The sequence below is a fragment of the Hemicordylus capensis genome, chromosome 5, assembly GCF_027244095.1.
Source record: "Hemicordylus capensis ecotype Gifberg chromosome 5, rHemCap1.1.pri, whole genome shotgun sequence".
Lineage (NCBI taxonomy): Eukaryota > Metazoa > Chordata > Lepidosauria > Squamata > Cordylidae > Hemicordylus > Hemicordylus capensis.
Window position 1 is genome coordinate 122,256,276 of NC_069661.1, and position 12,929 is coordinate 122,269,204.

A 12,929-nucleotide genomic window follows, 5' to 3' on the forward strand; every position below is an offset into this window, starting at 1 on the left:
CAATTTAGTCTGCTCCATCTTTGAAGTGCCAACATCAGTCAGGCCAGTAGTAACTTTTTTTCATTAATTTTTCCCCCTCTGAGTCCTCTCAGGAGTTCTTGCAGTCTGAGCAATTCAGATAACTAAAAGACAAGAAACACCAAGTCAGGAGGACATCAAAAGCCAAGCCGGGGAAGGGGAGGCTCCCTAACATACCAATGTAAGCAATCATTAGTCTCTAATGGTGCACTTCATTAATGTCCACTTCAAAGGAAAGGTTTACTGACTTTGGGGATGGACTAATTTACACATTGTGGGAAATTGCTGCCAGCCAGGCATGTAACCACTAAATGTTGCAGGAATAAACAGGAACGCCCCCTTCCTTCAGAAACCAGGAACTGCAAAGTGACCCTTTCATTGCAAAAAAAGGCTCTTCATTTAGATGGGAGTGGGGCCCCTCCCTCAGGCATAAATCACCAGGGGGGCTACAGACAGAAGCTACCCAGGGGCTTTGTTTTGCTCCTGGCAAACTGCCTGGTTAGTGCCTGATCTCGCCCTTGGCTACCAAGTATCATTTCATGGGGACTGGCGAGGCTGTGCATATACAATAGCTTCAAAGGAGCTAGAGGCAATGGTTTTCTGTTGGGAGCCCAAGGATTATGCATATATACATGCATGCCTTTATCATATTTTCTGCTGCAATATTTGCTTATTTTTAAAAATAGCAATTTAATTACATATCAATCCCAGAATATACATATGTCGATGCAGATCAGATTCCCCCCATGATTATCTGTCCCTTTCAAGCCCTCAACCAAATAGAAACTTAGTGTGTTTTATAATCTAAAAACACAACTTCATAAATTTAAGCAACAATGTTTAAAAAAAATCAATGTCCTAACAATAATCTCATGTTTGGCTAAGTTCTTCCATCAGCAATAATATTTTAATTAATTTATTGATTAAATTGCATAAATGCCTCTGAAATAGTTCACCCACTTTTTAAAAATGGGAAGGGATGAACTCTGGCAGCCCTCCATGGAAAAATAATTGCACAGTGATGCAGCCACTTCTAAAAACACTCAGATCGGTACCCTCATTGATGAGCAGCCCGATTCTATGCATGTTGATTCAGAAGTGACTCCCGTTATGTTCAAAGGCTTACATATCATACAGTACCTCAGCAATGGAAGAGTGAGTGCACACTGGTTCAATTTATGCTGGCCTTGGGCCGAAATAAACAAATACACTGGTTCCATCAGATTCCAAACTGCATCCTCACTGCTACCAAGTCGGGATGTGCATGGAACCAGAAACTGCCAGTTCAAAGGTGGGAGGGTAGCTTTAAGGACCGGGGAGACTGCTCTTCCCCCACCTCCTGCCACGTTTCCCCCATCAGCGCTGCATTACAAAACGGCCCTGGGGAGCAGCAGAGTACCTCCTTGCCACCCTTGTACACATTGGACCAGAAGTACCCCCGTAAGTACCTGGTGTGTGTGTGTGTGTGTGTGTGTGTGTGTGTGTGTGTGTGTGTGTGTATTTGGCACAATACCAAAGAGGAGAGGGAAGAAGAAAAGAAAGAGACCTGGGTCAGAGGTCTGAGAGTTGGCATTTCACTATTCATTGGCAGGAAAAAGAATAATATGGCTAGAAAGACTGTTGAAATCATTTCTGAAAATGCACATTCCTAACACATTATAGAAGAAGCCTAAACAGAAAGGAGAGGCAGTTTGGTTGTCAGTTTCACAAAAAATTCATGAACACAGTATCATGTTTTCTGTCTCATTGAGACTCATTTCCAAGTATGTCTCCTCCTATTCTTTTAGAAAAGTGATCCACAAGTGTGAGCGGAGAGTCCCAGGATTCCCAACTCAGATTTCACATTGGCCAGAAACTCTTTCTGTGACCCAAGGCAAGTCACTTCTGTTGTCTTAACACTCCATGTTCCAGACTAGTTCTTGCGCTAGCACAAACTAAAAGATGTTGACACATTGCACAATGCATTGCAAAACACATTGCACAACACACACACAACCTTGTATGTATCCCAGAGGTCTCCGCAACTTTGCACAGCTCCACAAATTTAAGCATGTAGAACTTCTCTCATTGTACTAGCGCAACACTAATCTAGATTTCAGCCAACATACATAACAATAGAAAACAATAAATAGCAGAAAACAGCAGAAGACAGCATAAAATCAGAATAAAATATTAAGAGTCAGCAATAAACACCTTAAAATTTTTAAAATGCAACTCTTCAGTTAAAGGCAAATACAAGTCTTTTGACCCAGGCTGGCACCATGCAAGCATCCTTGGAAGGAGAATTCCACAATTTGTTTGTTTGTTTATTTATTATTATTATTTATTCATTTATTCGATTTCTATACTGCCCTTCCAAAAATGGCTCAAGGTGGTTTACACAGAGAACTAATAAATAAGATGGATCACTGTCCCCAAAGGGCTCACAATCTAAAAATTGGGGCACTACACAAAGTTCCTGTCACCTGCGTATCCTCTGAAGGTGGGCAGAGGCGTATCTAGGGGAAATAGCGCCTAGGGCAAGCACTGAAATTGCGCCCCCTGTTCAAACATCTGACACCCATCTTTCAAATAACTTTACCATAATATCAGCTCAAAAATACAAGTCAAGCTCGCTAATCTTTTAAAATTTCAAAAACTATTTAGCAGTGGACATAGCCAGACCAAAAAATGGTCTGGCTACCAAAAACAGAAATGCCTATCTAATTCTCTACTATGCACTGTAGCATCACTATTACATAAGTTTTAAAAATAAATGGAGAATTTGGCTTTTCCCAGATACTCTGAAAATAATTAAAGGATATGCAGAGTAAACTGTGTCACTGCTTGGAATATATTCTAGTATTTCAGAAAGACAGTTAAAATGAGAGAAAGAGAGCAAGAAACTCCTAGTGGGCCTTAATACTAAGAATTTCACACTGATTCAAAGACAAACTCACCATTAATAGCCATATTATCAAGACATCACATTTAACTCACTTATCACAAGTTTTTGTTGTTGTTGTTTCCCTTCTTTTTCTTGTATTTATGCTGGCCTTGGGCCAAAATAAACAAATACATACATGCATACACACACACACACACACATCACAAGAAGCAAAGTAAGAACAAATGAATACAATCCTTGATCATAAGCTTCAGCTCAGTATTCACGAGCCCTGATTCTCTGTACATAGTGCCAAACTGAATATGTGTACAGTGACTTATATTATATTAAATTTAAAAAATATTTTTTACCTGTAGCCCCTTTGGGGCGCTTCCTATAGCCTGTGGGGAGGGGTCTGCAGAGGTTACCCCTCCCTCCACAGGCCTCTGGGGCCTCACAGGGACCATTTGAGCATGTGCAGTGGCCATTTTTAAAAATAATTGTTTTTTTAATGGCCGCTGAAAACAAAAAGGCCACCGCACATGCTCAAATGGCCTCTGTGAGGCCTGGCATGGCCTAGGGCCTCACAGAGGCCATTTGAGCATGCGGGGTGGCCATTTGTTTTTGGCAGCCATTTTTAATTTTTTATTTAATTTTAAGAAATTGTGCCCCCCTTCAAGTGGCGCCCTGCTGGCCCTACATGCCCTACCGGCCCTACCCTAGATACGCCCCGAAGGTGGGGGCACATTAAGAATGGACTCCAAAAGAAATCTCATCATCTTGGAGTATAATAGGAGAGACCTCCCCCCATTTTAGAACATTTATAACCACCTTTCCAAACATATGAAAGTTGAAGTGCAAGTCTGTGAGTTGGGTATGGATTGGTTTATGTGAGAGGTGAGGTGAGGAATTGTACATAAAAAGCAGGTAGGAAAGGCAAGGAGAATTGGACAGGAGTAAAGGTAAAGTGTGCCGTCAAGTCAATTTCAACTCCTGGCACCCACAGAGCCCTGTGGTTTTCTTTGGTAGAATACAGGAGGGGTTTACCATTGCCTCCTCCTGCACAGTATGAGCTGATGCCTTTTGGCATCTTCCTATATTGCTGCTGCCCAATATAGTACCAGCGGAGATTCAAACCGGCAACCTTCTGCTTGTGAGTCAAGCATTTCCCCCATTGCGCCACTTAAGGTGGCTCTGGTAGCAAGGGAGAAAACCAAGGATGAATATGCAAATGCATTATGGGAGGCTATGAAAGAGTGGAGTGGACAGAACATCAGTAGATGTGTTCTTATATAAGGTGATCCTTTCTATTTTGTACCAAGGAACACCTGGAAATGCCAGACATGTACATTTGTCATTAGCATCTGGCATTTCAAAAGCACAGGCACATACATGAGCAATCCTCAATTCCTCATGTGAAGTGAAATGTTAATTTCTAAGGGTACTGAACAGTGGCAAGGAGCCGCTAAACTGAGCAATTCCTACCCCAGGCAGCCAGAATTGTGGCCTCAATTCTAAATTATGACTCAAAGTGGTAAAAGGATTCAAGACCCCCTACAGCTGAATCAAACATGGCAATGTAACAATATAAATACACTCAATTCAATTAAAATAATTAATATTTATTGATAAGGAATCATATATTTTAAAGCCATTATATTATACAGTCATTTGTGAATTTAAATGTAAATTCAAAGAGATTTAGAATTAGCTGCATCACACTCCCTTCATCCTTCTCCCAGTGTGAATCATCCATCAATGCAAAAGGTCCCCAGTTGGGCTACAACTCCCATCATCCCCAGCCACAATGGCCTTCCATTGAAGCCCACTGGATCTGATCATCTAAAAATGATCTTTATAATTAACCCTTGAAAACGTGCCTGTGGGGATGTGTCCTGGCACCCAGAGGATTGGCTGGGTGTTGGGAGCTCACGCGCAGCAGGAGGCCGTTGAGCTGCTTCCGGGGGCAATGGTGGCCTGCATGCCTGCCGGGGTCAGAAGGTGGCTGGGCCACCAGGAAGAGGAGGCGGCAGCTGGAGGGGATGGAGAAACCGGCAGGAGGCAGGAGAAACCATGGGCGGGCAAGGAAAGAAGCGGGCCAGGCAGGCATCAGAGACGCCCGCTGGAAGACAGAATCAGGGAGAAGGGGCTGAAGGGGGGGAAGGGTCACACTAGGGGCACAGACGCTATGCGCCTGATCAGCTAGTTCTTTATAAATTCTCTTTAGTACAGGTGAGAGCCCATTTGGTTCTGAAGGAAGGTTGTTACCATAGCCTTCACTACTGTAATGGAAATCTTTGTACTGTGTATCATCCATATGAAATGAAGCAGAAAGATCTGACATTTTCATTTTGAATAGGGTGTGTGTGTTTGTGTGTGAACTTTTACTTTCTCATTATGGATGGTCGAATGGTGGTAGTAGCACATGCAAGCCTGGGTTGATGAGAGGAAGTGAAAAGGTACTATGATTGTTTCTACAATACTGTTGTAATAACCTGGTGGCAGCAGTGCTAAACTCTTGCACATCGTACTGTGAACTCTCCAGATTTCTTCCTCTTCTCCTTGCTCAGTACAAGCTCACCTGTTGTTAGCACCTTTTGACTTCATCCTGCCTTCTACTTATTTCTCCACAAATCCCACTTCTTTGTCATGGTTAATTCTGTGTTGCCTTGATAACCATGTTCTTCTTTCTGTGCTTTATAGAACAATTTAATTCCCCCATTCTCATACCTCAATATCAAGTGTTATCTTTTCCACCATAACTCTGAACCCCTCACAGGGTCATTTTACACACTATATAGAGGCAAATGTGAAATTGTCACTGTGTGCTCTCAACAAGAAGCAATAGCCCATCACAGCCCCACAAGAAGCGTACCTGTATGATACCATGTGTTGTAAAGGCATATTTGCTGCTGCCACACATTAGACAGCTTATGGATGAACGTGGCCCATAGACTGTCCAAGGCTGGTTCTATTACAGTAGCTAGTACAATGTTGGCATTAACTATATCTTAAAAACAGTAGCAGCTTTTTATTTAACTGTGTCACATTGACATGACTAAATGATAAAGTGAAGTAGGCCAAGAATTGAGCTGAGAGGCATAAGTTGATTAGAGAAATAGTAGTCAATTTAATCACAGTCAGCTGATAGCACACCAAATAGAATCTGTTTTAGCTTATGCTAACCATCACATTTTTTTTACACTCCTAACTCTAGATTTATTGTTCTCACTCACATCCAAGCATAATCAAAATTTTACAATGCAGGCATTGTACATGTGGAGTTACATTAACTTGGGGATTTTGAAAGCCTCTTTTAGATACTAGAATGCCCCATATTCACAGCATTTGAGTGGAATGTCCAAAGAGCCATATGCTTTAGAAAATATACTTCTTGGAAATGAATAGTTATTACACACAGATTGGCTAAAATTTGGAAACAAGGCTGGAAGTGTATATGATATAGAAAATAGATAGAAAAAATTATAACTTCACTGTTTCACCTTTCAGCTAACTTATTTAATTGCAGATAATTTTGAGCAATTACTTCCTCTTCACAACATTTTAATAAAAAATTCTGCCTTCATGCCTAGCAGGGAAGCTGACTTGCCATGGGCAAGTATTGGGGAAAAAAGCCACTTAGCAAACCACAAATTTCAGAGCCCTAGCCACATCTGCATTTTATCAGCCTTTTCCGGATAGTATTACACCAAACAATTGTCTGCAGATCGGTAGACAGCTGAGACTTTAAAGTGCTGAATTACTGAGAAAATGCTAGAGATAAAAAACAGCACATGTATCCGATCAATGTAATGAAACCAACCTGCTGCTAGCGCCATCCTGCCTTAGTTCTAAGTACCCTGTAGAGGAACGGAAGGCTCTCATTTAACTCTTAAGAGGAAAGCAAGGGAAAGAAGAGTAAAGGTCACCCAATACCAGCCTTAATCACTGAACAAAAATACTTTTAGGTACATGAAGGGAGGAATGTTTGGGGTTCAAAATGAAACATCAACTGCAGGACACTGAAGTGTGTCTGATCGCATCAGGGCCAGCATTTCCTGTTGGAAATTCCCATGTTTTACTCTGCTGTCATTGGAAGATACAGAGCAAGGGACCTTAATAAAAGATGAAATTTGATGAAATATCTAGAGACTAATAACTTCATTATCTTATTGACTGGACCATAAGGCCATTTCACACCTTATGCAGGGCAAACAAGTGTGGGACTATGATACAAAATGTTTGCAACTATATTCATTGTGTTCATACTTTGCCTGCTCAGGGTTATATGATACATCTTGGGTGCACATGCAAGACATAATGTGGGGAAACACCTTCAGTCACAGCAAACTTGGGACAACCTTCAACAAGGAGTTCTGAGGTGCAACTAGCTATGATGTTGCAAGATCCATCAATGGTTTTTTAAAAGGGCATATTTAGCCACACCCTCCATTTAAACTGGGTCATGGTCATGGCACTGGGAGAGCAGTGTTATCCTCCTCCTCTAGTGCCACAGGGGACCGTGATACCCAAACTGCATCTGCACTTTTTAAAAAATGGCAGATCTATGTATGGATCTCCTAATAGGCTCAAACTATCATACTTCGGACACATTATGTGAAAACCCAGCTCCCTTGAGAACTCCATAATGGTGGGGAAAGTTGAAGGAAAGAGAAGAAGAGGATGACCATCAGCAAGGTGGACGGACTCAATTACGACAGCAATGAATGCACCACTGAGAGACCTTAATGGCCAAGTTGAAGACGGATCATCCTGCAGATAATCTATCTATATGGTTGCTAGGAGTTGACACCGACTTTATGGCACTTTATCAATCAATCAATATAATGTCTAGTTTGGCCTTTGGCTAAAACAGTTCAATTGTGGCTGACTTGGCTAATGAGACTACCAGTGATATATGTGTTATGCTATATGAGTTAGCAAATTCATACTTATCTCATCACTTTATTACATTTTTAGATGTACACATAACATCTCTGGTGTACAACTAAACATGTTGTATGTGATGTGACTTCTCTTGTAAAGCAAACCTGTGCAGAGATGCCACACTCTGGACCCCAAAAAAGAAACCAACAAGTGTTGTAGACTGTCTCCAGTGTTTCAGATTTATGCCATTATTCTTATCATAAGTCTGTGGATAAAAACCCTGGGTTTGGTGTGTCTGGAACTGAGGCAAGGTAGAACTTGATACCTCTACAATAAAATGCAACTAGCACAAGGAATGAAAATACCCAGAGAGACAGCAAGATTCCTGATAGAGGGTTCCTTTCCAACAAGTTATCCAACAAGCTTCTGCTAGCACCAGCCATCAGCAGTGATACCTGTTCCCCCTTAAAAAAACTTTTCTTGCAACTGGAAGCTGGAAAAGACATCTGCCTGAGGGTTGGTTTTTTTTAAACCACTTCAGGAATTTACAGTAAAAAGTCTGAGTATTTGTGCAGTATCAGATACAGTAAATGGAAAGTGTATATAACTATATTTATACAGCTAATTCTATCTGAAATAGTAGTGTAACAGTTGATAATAAAGAATGAAAAGGGGGAAAGGCATTTCAGTATCTTTTAAAAAGGTACAGGCAGATGTGGAATGAACTTGTGGCACATCTTCTGCTATCCAACAGGTGCTGGCAATACTAGCACAACCACTTTCTAGGAATTTAGCACTTCCCTCTAGAATATAGATGTATAAATATTGATAAACAAGGTTTCCCCCAAAACAAATGCACTAGCTGGGTGCATGACTGATCATGTGGTAGGATCAGTCGTGGCTACAGGCCACAGCTGAGAGGATCACAATATCCGGAAAGGGTCTAAATAAGTCACTTAATTCATTAGAAAGGGTATTTAAAAAAAACACCAACCCTTTAGCAAACTAATTTTTCACTTGTAATTTTGTGGCATTTCTTAGACATGTTTGAAAGATTAACAAATGGAATCTACCATGCAAATCACAGGAATTCTGATGGTTGTCATTGAAACAGTTAGACATTACTGAGATGCAATTTTTAAACAGAACAAGCTTCTTCTGGAAGGGCATTCAGGATTGGCAAAGCAATGGTGAGGAGGAGATGAATAATCCGTCCTCACTTGCTGTTTCCCTGCTCCAAATCCCTCCCCCACATGACCTTCTGCTTCATGGGGTTCCAAATGCATGTTGCCTCTTGCATATATATATGGAAAGAAATCCCATAATGGGGAAAGCTGCAGTCGGAAGTGATGAATCAGTGGTGGGGTGAGGGTGCATGACCCTTTCCTCACTTCTTGTTTCCCTACTCCAAATTCTCTTTGCAATATGCCTTATCACTTGTGAAATCATTTGTCACATTTAAAGATATTTCATCATTTAATTACTGAAGAATATTCAGTAGATAACCTTATTATTTCTTCCATGCTGTTTGTATGTTACAATTTGTTATGGGGCAGCTAACAAATAAAATTTATCAATGATGACGCCGACGATGATGATATTTTAAGTTCAAGGCTGTATAAGTTATTCATTTATTACTGTTTTGTTAAGTGAGTTTGCTGTGTTGCATATGACTTTATTATTCATTATCAGAGCCAGCATGGTGTAGTGGTTAGAGTGCTGGATTAGGACCAGGGAGACCTGAGTTCAAATCCCTATTCAGCCATGATACTTGCTGGGTGACTCTGGGCCAGTCACTTCTCTCTCAGCCTAACCTATTTCACAGGGTAATTTAAGTACGTAGTACACCGCTCTGGGCTCCTTGGAGGAAGAGCGGGATATAAATGTAAAAATAAGCAAATAAATAATATTATTATATCTGTCCTGTTTAGTCTATATTTTGATTTTCCTTATCAAATTATTTTACATTCACTATTAATTTTTATTTATTATTGTTTGGAGAGACCATATAATGATCATTCATATTTATAATTTCTGTTTATTTATTGCAGTGCTCCAGAAGAAGGAAACTTGCCCCAATGCAATGTGCCTGTAGAGATCTATTTCCATATTACATTCTATAGTTTTCATCCCTCTTTTTCTCTTTCACTGAGCAATTTGTGCCCAACCAGATTTTTTAAAAACCAGCCTAGCAGCTAAGTATTATGGCTGCTAGGCTTTACGCATCCCCTCTTTTCGCAATTCCAATCAGGCAACAAAATCCAGGAGGCTTATCAATCTCCTGTTGACCATCACACATGGCTGATGAATCACATTTGTCTTACTTGTGCTGCAGATTGTGTTGCCTGCTCTATCAGCTCAACAGCTAGTGGTGCTACATTTGGAGTGAGTGTCAAAGAATTTTATGGAGCGGCATACCTGTGTGACTTACCTATGTATTACTGTTAAGGGTCACCCAAATGATTCTTCAATCAGTCCATCAGTGAAAGAACTGATGAGCATTGTGTTTACAGAGATGGGATTTCAAACATTTCCTATCCATCATGCATGTCATTCATTCACTATCCTAATTCCATTTTTCTTTAATGTTGGCTGATTAAACAAAAATTGACCTTAATTCAAAACCTGTTTTCATTTCAGTTTTCATCTTTCTGTCATGTTCCAAATGAGATGAAATTAAGTTACTCAGCAGTATAAACAAAAATGGGGATTGTTTTCCCTGTTTAGTTTATCCCCACAAGGATCAAAAATGAGCATCCCTCAAGTCCCCCACCTCCTCTCCAAGGCCTTCTCATCAGCAGGAGATGCCCACTGTTCATAGGACTCCTACAGTATCTTTCATTCTTAAATCTCAACACACCCCACCCCACCCCACCCCCACCCCCACCCCGGGTCTCCTTCCATCGAGTCCACTTCTACGCAGAGGCATTTCTTCTAAACAAAAATGCTCTTGCTCAACAAGGCTTTTGGGCCAAACAATAGGTGATGGGAATTCATGCTTAGGGTTTCCATATTAGCTACTCCTTTTACAGTATATAGCAGGTGGATCTGGACCATGGTGGACAGGAGAAAAATAAATAAATAAATAAATAAATAAATAAATAAATAAATAAATAAATAAATCTTAATTTAAATTTTTATTATAAAATTAAAAAAATGTAAAATGATGAAGCTGTTTCTTAAAAAGCTTCATCTAGCAGGGGGCGGAAAGCTTCTGTTGCTGCCAGTGGTTGCTCTGTCTAGACCAGGACTTTGCTTGCAATCCTATCAAGCGGGCATGGTGTTCTGTAGCTCCTAAGACCGCCTGTTACAGGTTTTTTGTATTTTAATGTGAGGATGCTCAAAAGCGAGTGGTTGTTACCGAACTAAACTAAAGCTGCTCTCCATGGGAATTTAGGCTGTGTTTCTTGATTAGATCTTTGTGCTGCATTTTTTGTAATGACTACCACTGATATCTGATGACCCAGCCACATTACATTACATCACTGCATTACATCATTCTCAGTACAATATAAAATACATCAAAACTGTTTTAAAATGCTGTGGTCATCAACTGAAATGCCAAAACAGTGAAGCATAAATTCAGGTACCCAAAGACAATAGTGAAAATAGGAAGCACACAACAAGTCTGACCGCATAATGACCTAATAACAGGAGTCTCCTACCTTGTTGCTTCATAAACCCATAAAACAATTGTAGAGAGCAAATTGCACTCGTCTCAAATGCCTTGCACAACAAATAGGTTTTTATTTATATTTTCAAATTCAAAAGGGAGAAACCTAGAGGATATCCCTAAAGAGGACATTCCTTAATTGCACTGCCACCCCTGAAGATTTGCCACTCTAAGCTACTGCAGATTGAACTAGAAGATGGTATATGAAATACAAGCACTTTGAAACAAGCCTGAAAAAAGCTAAGAGCCAGTGCAGCAGCTGGAATACCAAGTGTTATTTATGTGTGCTCCTACCAGTCCTAGACAAGATGTAAGCTGCCACATTTTTCATAACCATCACTGTATTTCCTAGCAGCAATTAGCTAATGGGGGCTTTCCTCTTACCACCTAGCTTCTCAAACTCTGGTGGAAAGGGAAAGAGCACCTAGAGGTAGAACTGAAGAACATAAGAACAGTCCTGCTGGATCAGGCACAAGGCCCATCTAGTCCAGCATCCTGTTTCACACACTGGCCCACCAGATGCCTCTGGGAAGCCCACAGGCAAGAGCTGAGGGCATGCTCTCTCCTGCTGTTGCTCCCCTGTAAGTGGTATTCAGAGGCATCTTGCCTCTTCGTCTGTGGGTAGCATATAAACACCAAACCTGTGGCCATCGATAGACCTGTGCTCCATGAATTGGTCTAAGCCATGCTTAAAGCCTTCCAGGCTGGCGGCTGTCACCACATCTTGTGGCAGAGAATTCCATATGTTAATTTTGCATTGTGTGAAAAAGTACTTCCTTTTGTTGGTCCTAAATTTCTTGGCAGTCAGTTTCATGGGATGACCTCTGGTTCTAGCGTTGTGAGAGAGGGAGAAACATTTCTCCCTCTCCACAAAATGCATAATTTTATAAATCTCTATCATGTTTCCCCTCAGTTGTTGTTTTTCTAAACTAAAAAGCCCCAGGTGTGTAGCCTTGACTTGTAAGAAAGGTGCTCTAGATCCCTGATCATCTTGGTTGCCCTCTTTTGTACCTTTTTCAATTCTATTATGTCCTTTTCGAGGTATGGGGACAAGAACTGGTCACCAAACATGTACTCCATATGTGGCTGCACCATAGATTTGTATAAGAGCCAGCGTGGTGTAGTGGTTAGAGTGCTGGACTAGGACCTATTCCTATTTATTTATTTTTACATTTATATGCTGTTCTTCCTTTATGATCCCAGAGCAGTGTACAAGGTGTTATGTTTATCCTCACAACAACCCTGTGAGATAGGTGAAGCTGAGAAAGAAATGACTGGCTCAGAGTCACCCAGTGAATTTCATGGCTGAGGGGATTTGGACTCTGATCTCCCCTAGTTCTAGTCCAGCACTCTAACTACTATGCCGGCTATCTAATGCCAGTGTTAGATTAGTGCACCAATCCACAGATTCCCAGAATCAGAAACAGGCCACACACTCACAAACACATGTGAGAACAGGGTGGATTGGACTGGAGAGCTCTAGAA